The following is a 6,358-nucleotide window of genomic DNA, read 5'->3' as shown; positions in this document are numbered from 1 at the left end:
CTAGACAAACACTATCTTACGCATATTTGATATTTTTAGTGTTCTCCAGAATTCCTAGTATTTAGTAAGCCCTTACTAAATACATGTTCAATTAATGAATGTTATGTTGCCATGTTCAATTAATGAATATTGTGTTGCCATTGATGTTCTCAGACTGATTAGTTTTAATTTTTTCAAATTTAAGTAAATGATGTCAACTATGTACCTGTATGAAAGAACAGCTTTTTGAGCAACATTGTGTTTATAAATGACCTCAAGGTGCCTTTATGTTTCTCAATTTCTCTCCTTTAATTAAATGATTTGGTAAGAAAACCTTGTTTCCTGTCCTTTTTACAGTGCTACATCTCTCAGAAGTTTTATGTAGGTAAATGTAGCAGCTCTCTGGGTGCTAACCTACTGCTCTTTCCTTGTCACTGAAAATAGCATGCTGATAAATATTGTCTGTAGCCCAGCAGTGAGCATAAAAGTTTTCTGAGGGTCTTGCTAAAATATACATTTCTAAAAACACTCCAGAGATGATCACTTACTAGACCTAGATTGGGGCTCAGAAACCACATTCACAACAAGCACTCTAGGTGATTCTGATGTAGGTGTGCTTCAGCTGGTATTGCCATAGTAATATTGTGTCATGACGTCCCCCTCACCCCCTAAATCTCAGTGGCAGAAAATAAGCATCTTCTTCTCACTCGTCCACATGGAGATAAACTTTAGTTCAGTTTATCTAGCCTGAACTTGGCTTTCAGCTATTGTTTGGGTTCAAATCTCTTCCATGTGTCTCTCATCTCCCTGAACCAGCATTTTTCTGAGGAAAGTTCTTCTCACTGAGAAAAGCAGTTGCGTGAGATGGCAAGTCTGACCCTCATGCACATGCTGAGTCTTCACTCACATTTTGTCCACTAACATACCACTGGCCCAGGAGTGTCCCATGTCCAAGGTTAACATCAAGGAAGAAGAAATGTATTTCTTTCACATGATTCTGTTAGGGGGAGTAAATATTTTCTGAACAATCATCGACTGTAAGCTAGTATAAAAACTGTACTTTAAAAAGCATTAGAGTCTCTTGAACTATCCAGAAGAGGTGAATGCAAGGTCAACTTTTTTATTTAGTTAGTAATGTAATAAACCATTTATGAGTGACTACCAAATGCCAGGCAGATAATTAGTTATTGCCTGTCTGTAAAGAGTCCAGTCCAGAGACAGATAAGTAAATAGATAATTACAAGTAATGATACCATATAACAGAAGTGACAGAGTTATTTTCAGAAATCTAAAACAGACCAGGAAAACAAAAAATAATGTTTGTTCTCTGTAAGCCAGAAATTATAAAGAATCCTTAAAATATGGGAGACACATGGAATCAGATTGTAAGATGAAATCAAGTCCTGGGGAACTCACTGAAGAAGATTGCTGCAAGTGATAAAAGTGGTTCCTGGAATGTTCCAGACCACAGTTTGTAGACATAGGGGCAGCAGGAAGCCTGGGATGCCTGCAGCCTAGCAACCAGCAAAATGCCTCAGCAATGACCTTCATTGGCTCAGATTGGGGCACTCATCCAATGCCTAGACCATTCTGTGGCATGGATTGGCCTGATGTGGATCATAGTCCCACTCCTGAAGGGAACAGGTAAGGTGCTCAGCCACATGAACAAATAGTATAGGAGGTGATTTCCCAAGGGAAAATCAAGGTTCTGGCAAAGGGACAGATGTCCTCCACCCTGGAATACTACACAGATTTTAAAAGATTTATTTATACCTACATGTAAATACCTTCAAGATAGTTGCTGGGTAAAATTTTTAAGTGCAGGATATTTTATGTAGAACATTTATGTGAACCAGTCATATATTTTTGTATGTACAGGGATACAGCTGAAAAGGCATAGACACAGAAGGCTTACACATCAAACTCCTAGCAATAGTTAGTACTCACCTTTGGGAGGGGACTAGGATTGGGGATGAGGTATTATGGAAAGTGACTTTGAGTTTACTTATATTATTTGGGGCTGACTGTCTTTCTCCTTACTGGCACTCCCAAGACAATACTGTCCTGGAATAAGAGAGCAGCAGTGGGGATAAATAGCAGATGACAGTTTTGAGAGGATGCAGGCTTTGTCTACCTACGGAATGTTAGGACAGCCAGGATGTGTGGGAGAGGGAGCAGTTAAGATGACTCCCAGGTGTCTGGATAGGCAATTATGTGGATGACGGTGCCACTCACTAAGAGAAGGGGAACAGGAGGAAGATAAGTTTGTGGATGAAGGTTATGAGATTGTCTGAAGACAGGTTGGTTTTGAGGATATTGTGGGCCATCCAGGTAAAGATATCCAACAGAAAATCTGGGGTCTGTACTGATGTCACACTTTTCTCTGCCCAGAAACAGCTTTCAATGTTTCATTAAACATTTTACAAAGAGGGTGGGTGCAGTGGTTTATGCCTGTAATCCCAGCACTTTGGGAAGCCGAGGCAGGTGGATCACTTGAAGTCAGGAGTTTGAGACCAGGCTGGCCAACATGATGAAACCCTGTCTCTACTAAAAATACAAAAATAAGCCAGGCATAGTGGTACACGCCTGTAGTCCCAACTACTTGAAAGGCTGAGGCAGGAGAATCACTCGAACCTGGGAGGCAGAGGTTGAAGTGAGCTGAGATTGCACCGCTACACTCCAGCCTGGGTGACAGAGCAAAGACTTTGTGTCAAAAACAAACAAACAACAACAACCACCCCCTCAAACTTTTAGAAAAAACACCAATCCACAGAAAACAGAATATGTAGTGCTTAGTTGCTTACCAAAGGAGGGGCAGCCCAGCAGGGCTAGTTTTTTCCTGTGGCCTTGGACTTAACTCACCAGACTTTCTCTGATAAATACTATTCTCTTGTTTCATTCGCCAGGATGACATCAATGGTGTAATTTGCTATAAAGAAAGAGGCTGGAAAATTTACCCCTGGGGAGTTGAAAACAGAGGGTGCGCAGAGAGGTTGTGGGGACATAAATTGCCTTGCATGTAAAGGGCTCACTGGGCAGAGGATTGCTGGGGGAGAGGTACAATCCTGGCAGCCTGAACCTCAGCTCTCAAAACTCCTCACTTCAGCCTTGATCTCCAGAGCACCCGTTTCTTCCAACTGCTTGTACAACTTTCTCTTCCATCTGCTTCAATGCTCAGAGTTTTTAGTGGCATTGACAAACAGTAAGAATCAGGACTAATGGCCATAAACCTTGATGGCAATGACATTCTGATTTCCCTGGGAACCAAGTTCTGCACCTGGCATTTCAGTGCAAGAAGCAAAGAAGTACAAAAGAGCCTTTCACCCTGGATTCTTTTTCCCCATTCTGAAAAAGGGATGCCTGGGATGAGGGGAACTTTCCTCTCCCACAACAAAAGCTGAAAACTTAAACCCACCTTGTGCCTAACCACCAGCCTTTCTGGAAAACCCTTCCCTCCTTGTCTCTTTATGTTTCACAGCTATTGGAACTGGGTTGTTCAAAGAAGTACCTGACCTTGTTTGTCAGATGAGAAACAGAAAATGCTGACACTGAATTCTTTTATTTGCTCCTGCTGCTAACAGAGCAGTGCTGCAGAATCTCAGACACTTCAGCAGCTTTGGCCAGGCTGGGGCACAGAATAATGAATGCATAAAGCTCCTTGATAGGAACCTTCTCTCCCCTCCCAACACTGCATTCTGTGCTGAAAAGGAGGGGGGAGACCATTAGCAAGGAGTAAGGGCAAAATGAAGTGATTTGGAGCCATGCTGAGGATAAAGGCCGATTTCAGCCAATGCTGTTTGACCTGCTGGTACTGTGTTTTTTGCTTTTTTTTTTTTTTTTCTTTGTTTTGTTTTCTGAGTCCTGCTGTTACTTTTGTCACAGGAAGAAAGTGAGTCTCACAAAAACATAGGTTTTGTCTTGTTCATCTCCAGGATTTAGCACAGAACCTAGACTAATGAAGGATAGGTAGACTTTAAAGAGATTATGGAGACAGCATCTTTTGCATTTGAAAGGTAAATAGCTTTGATTTTCAATCTGCAGAAGGGGAACATAGGTTTGAGATGTGAAGAGACCAGTTCAAAATACAAAGATACAAAGCTAGTAAATAGAGGTATCTTTGCAGGTAAGCAACAGAAAACAACCCTGGCATATTTAGCCAAAAAGGTCATTAATTGGAGAGATACTGGGATACAGAGAGAATGGGAATCTAGAAACCCAAATCAGAAAAGGGACAGGTGTTAGGATAGATGCAAGCATAGAGTATTGGATAAATACAGATACAACCATCCCATCTAGCAGTCAATTCACGCCAAAGTTTTTTCCCATTCTTGCTATTACTCTGCTCAAGATGGTAGAAGTGCTGGGAGAAAGTATGGGATGGACTGAGCTCAGTTCCACTTTGGAGAAGGGTGGGCAAGACATGGTTTCTGAGACTCAGAGTCTCATCAAGTCTACATACAGTGGGACAAAGAAGATTGTTCCCCCAAAGGAAAATGAGTTACTGTTAGAAACAGGGAATGGGCACGGAGTGCCCCCAAAATTCAAATGTTCACCCCAGAAAGCTAGAGTTCAACTCATGCACATTTGATGCCAAAGTTTGCATCCTTTCACTATGCCAGCATGGTTATATGCAGTGGTTCTCAACCAGTGGTAATTTTGTCCCTTTACCCCCAGGCACATTTGACAATGTCTGGAAGTATATTTGGTTGTTACAGCTGGGAGGAGGTGCTACTGGCATCTAGTGGATAGAGGCCAGAGATGCTGCTAAAAATCCTACAATGCACAGGACAGCCCCACAAAAAAGAATTATCCAGCCCAAAATGTCAACAGTGCCAAGGTTGAGAAACTCTGATATAAACAAAGACAGGGAACTGAGGTAACACACTATAGGTTTTAGAAAATTCAGTAATTCAATTTGGTAGAAGTATCAATTACATACACAAAAACAAAAGAGGAAAAAAACTATAAAAATAGTTTTAGATCAGATTTAGTGGGGCCTTGAATGCCAGCCTACATTGTCTAGACTGCACTTAATAGGACTGGATGCCTCTTAGCCTAAAATTATATCTTCGTTGACTGGTACTGGCAGGTCTCCATGTTTATTCTGAAGTTTATTTCTAGAAGACCTTTGGAGCACATGATCAAATGACATGCGACTGCTAATGACAAGGCCCCTTATTGTCCCCAGCCTGTACAAACAGTCAGGATCTTTCCCAAAAGTTTTGCTTCTGTATGCTTCTTATGTCTCTCAAGTATATGATATTAGAAAAGTGATTGCTTCTTAGAGCGCATGCTCCTGTTAAAGAGATTAACACTATTTTCACATCCTTTCAAACCATATAGCCACCAAATAATCTTTATTCTTTCCAGAATACCCTGTTTTAAAAATTAACATATTTCACTGATTCACATTTTTTCACATCTCTGAAATCAGAATGTACTTATGACCCATCATGTGCCCTAGTTTTATTGGTAGCACTTACAAATATTTTATATAAAATAATGGCACTTTTGATCAATGGAACTTTAAATTCAATGAAATATGTTTGTTTTCTTTCATTGCCATTGGTTAAATTTTATTCACACTCATTTAAAAGAACTGGCTGTTGGCATTGTATGTGGGTATTAGTGTTGAACTCTTGCAGAGTGCTAAGGAACATACAGAATATCATGATGGAACTGGCCCCTCTCTGTCATCATTATTTTATAATTAGAATTACAGCTCTCATGTTGAACAGAAGAGGTTTTGTAACCATGCAACCATCTCCCCAGTGGGAACATCCAGGGCCTGCCCCCAATGAAATGTTTCGTCTGTGTTTCAAAGCTTTTAGAGTATGTGAAAGAAACATTCATTCAGGTTAAATTGCCTTGGCATATACTTTTGGGCTGTACTTATTTTAATACAGACTTCTTGGTCTATCATTAGATAATTTTATTTGTACAAAGGAAATGGAGTAAAATTTCCTTCTACATCCTTTCTCTATTTCTCATCTTTATCTTCCAACAGGGCTTCCTCCTTTCCTTTTTCATCACCGTATATCAGTAAGATTAATATGTAATGAGATCCACCCTCCTGCAATGTATCAGCCTAAGAAACAAAGGCGTAAGTAAGACTAAAGAAGGAGAGTGAAGAGCTGAATAGAGGTGAAGCTTAAGCAACTGTGGATTTCCAGGAAATATTTATGAGCTAATTTAAATACTAATGAGCTGGTAGTCTGACAGCAGAGGGAAGATACAAGAGCACAGAATCTCAGCTGGGCTGCGGGTTGTCTTAGATCTACACAAGCTGTACAGTAGAATAGCCACATTTTCAGCCTCCTGCTGAACAGACATTTCAAAATGCTGTTTGGTGAAAAATTGACATTTTCTCATTGATTTC

At 40.5% G+C, this 6,358-nt stretch overlaps 1 long non-coding RNA gene across 1 annotated transcript; it reads right to left on the bottom strand.

Annotated features, from left to right (window-relative positions):
- Positions 1–1,085: 1,085 nt before the first annotated feature.
- Positions 1,086–3,569, bottom strand: LOC112626953. The gene is made up of 3 exons (XR_003119994.1): positions 3,395–3,569; positions 2,784–2,908; positions 1,086–1,610 (listed from the first exon to the last, which is right to left on the bottom strand). It is a non-coding gene; the product is annotated as an uncharacterized LOC112626953 (long non-coding RNA).
- Between the last annotated feature and the right edge of the window lie 2,789 nt (positions 3,570–6,358).

This window comes from Theropithecus gelada, chromosome 6 (assembly GCF_003255815.1).
Source record: "Theropithecus gelada isolate Dixy chromosome 6, Tgel_1.0, whole genome shotgun sequence".
Classification (NCBI taxonomy): domain Eukaryota; kingdom Metazoa; phylum Chordata; class Mammalia; order Primates; family Cercopithecidae; genus Theropithecus; species Theropithecus gelada.
This window is presented reverse-complemented; position numbering and strand designations above follow the sequence as displayed.